Genomic DNA, 3,178 nt, shown 5'->3' on the forward strand with positions numbered 1-3,178 from the left:
AACCCATTTGCAAGACTAGAAATTTGCTAACACATTCACGAACTAATTAATCGAAACAGCAAGTACTGCACTGAATTAAGTAGGTGAAATTTTGAAATAGAAAAAACTTCAATAGTATTTTCTCGTAATCAAACATAGTCTTTATTTCCAAATCCTCTGTTACAGTGTAGTTGGAACACATATGGCGGCAAAATTAACAATTAGTGCTATAATTAATAAAAATCTCCAAAACAGACTATGGGTAGGGTTAGTCGATCAGGAAATATAGGTAACCAAGAATTGATTGTTTAAACCGCCCAGGAACTTCAGTGATCCCTAGAGGGCGCATGTATACAAGCGGTTTCTTTAATTAAACTGCTGCTGTGTCATATGCTTGGGTGTCCCAAAGTTGAACAGGAGGCTTAGGTGCACCAGGGGGGGGCTAGAGTCTCGGCTGGTTTACTTGTCACAGTCCAAAGAATGTGATCACACAAAGTTTTTGCTTCTAATCACTCCATCGCCGGAGAGGATTAATCCATTTAAGTTGGTTAATGTATATGTGGACATACTGACAACACACAGGCAAAACCATATGCTTTATGGGTTGTTTCCCAACTGGGCACATGTTACAGGACGAATAATTTAAGCAGGACTTCATGCTTAATTTCACATTTGTCTTTGTATTAATGCCACTGGATCATAGCACATTATCACATTATCTGTGCACAGAACACATCCAGTAGATTTTATGCATTTTCTGCTCATTCGATCCACTAATTTACAGTTAGATATCCAAATCCAGCTAACTTGGTCATATTTTCTGCACTATCATAGATCCGTTAATCTGTTTATAATAGTAGTTTACCCAGAAGGCCATAGCAGCTTTGATGATATAAAAGACATTAGCTGACCTGTTTTGATGGTCAAGACAACATGCATTCAAATGTAATCTTGTCTCCTTGCATTGATTGAGATGCCTGTTTTAGGGCTTTTTACATTTTCATTTATGATATTTAAGGACATTTATCAATAAAAATATTTAAACATGTATTATATTAGCCTGTTTTGGGCATTCTTACATTATTTTCCTGACATTTAAGGTAATTTATTCCTCAAAACATGTGTCATATTTAACCTATTTAGGGCATTTTTACATTGCTTTCATGATGATTTTAAGGACATTTATCCTAAAAATATTTAAATATGTATAATATTTAACCTATTTTAGGGCATTCTTACATTATTTTCATGCCATTTAAGAACATTTATCCCTAAAATGTTTTACATGTCTTTCATGACATTTAAGTATATTTATTCCTATTTTTTTTCCTATTTTTTTTGTTATGTGATATGTTTTGCTTATGTTGTGGCTTTTTTTATGTTATTTAAAGATATTTATCCCTAAAAATATTTAAAAGTGTATTATATTTAGCCTATTTTGGGGTTTGTACATTATTTTCATGGTATTTAAGAACATTTATACCAAAAAAAAAAACAAAAAAAAAAAACATATTAAGTATGTATTATATTTAGCCTATTTTAGGGCATTTTACATGACATTTAAGGATTTTTAAATCCCTTTTTTTTTTTTTTAACAAATGTAATTAATATTGCTAATTGGTGCATGGTTTTACATTCATTGGGACATTTTAATATATTTGATATGCCTAAAAAATATTTAAATATGTTAATATATTTTACCTATTTGTGGTTCTTTTTTTCCATTATTTCCATGGCATTGTAAGGAGATTTCTCCATAAAAATATATTACAAGATGGTATTCTATTTCGCCTATTTTTGGGGTATTTTTACATACCTTATCAGTGCATTTTGGAATTTTATCCCTCAATTCTCCTTAACGGTATATGCAAAAAAAAAAATCTTTTCTTAATTACTTTATACTCTTAAAAAATCGCATAATTGAGTACAACAGATACAACTGTGATGTATATCAGTTCTGTATCTTGATTATTGTTTTTATGAGTAATACCAAAACAACAGCAGTCATCTCGGCATCTCTTCTCACAAACACATTCCTCTCTCGTTCCTGATTGCAGCTTGCACCGTGATAGAGAAGACAGCGACTAGACAGATGACAGCAGCGTTAAACAGCAGATGATGGAAACGGATTGAGAAATTGACATTCTTGACTCGAGTATGATCCATCCATAAACTTATGTTTTAAAAGTGCTGTGTGTGTTGGTCTGCCCAGGTCTTCTCCGTTGTTGAATGAAATAAGTTGAACGCTCATGGCTTCACAGCTAGGTCCGGGTAACTGCAACTGTCTGGGGTCTTACCTGGCTTTTGTACGTGTTAGCTTTTGAAGGGCTTTGAATATAAACGCTCGGGTTGTACTGCATTAAGGCCCCAGTGAGAAGTATTTTTTATCAAAACTATAGCAACCGGTGACGTTGTGCTAGGGACAACATATGGCATGTTCAAACAAACACTACGATAGGGCTTTTCTTAATCGTGGGACCGGGTGAAAGACACATGATCCTTCCCAGATTTTATCAACATGTAGAGTCGACACTCATTTCCTTCTTCATAAATGATTTAAAGGTTCTAAACAGTTGAATTGCTGTAATTTAATTATTGTGAACTGCGGGATTTACACTATACCGCTTAATGCAGTGGTCGTGCAAACTTGCTAATGCTGTCATTCTTTTCATTTTAGCGGAGACATATTCTTGCAGCCCAAACTGCATTGTATGTGTTAATCGCTGTATCTGGCATTTTGGTTGTGTTTGTGTTGAGTCAGAAGAAAGTAAACGTGACTTTTATGACAAACTGTGCACCATCCTACGGATTTCCACACAACACAGTCGAGGCAGGTGCAAGAGATAAAGACACACATGAAAGCACTTAAGAGGAATATTTCACCATTTACTGCGCTCAGTCGATTCCACTTAGTCTTCAAACACGATGTGTCCATAAGAAGCCCATAAACTTCATATTTCTCAGCACAATATCATAGATGCATTAATCGTTTCATAATTATACAGGTGCTTTACAGTCGGCGTGGTCGCTCCAAATGCTGATTGATGTGTTCAGATGCTTAGGGTGAATTGGCAATTCAGTTTTAAAAATTGGGCCAAGACGTAATTTTATTAAAAATGTGATGATGTGGAAAATGAGGATTTTGTTCACCTATTCTTGATTGGGATATGGTTTTTAAAATTTTTGGAATCTCACAAAG

Source organism: Cyprinus carpio, chromosome B24 (genome assembly GCF_018340385.1).
Source record: "Cyprinus carpio isolate SPL01 chromosome B24, ASM1834038v1, whole genome shotgun sequence".
In the NCBI taxonomy this organism is placed as follows: domain Eukaryota; kingdom Metazoa; phylum Chordata; class Actinopteri; order Cypriniformes; family Cyprinidae; genus Cyprinus; species Cyprinus carpio.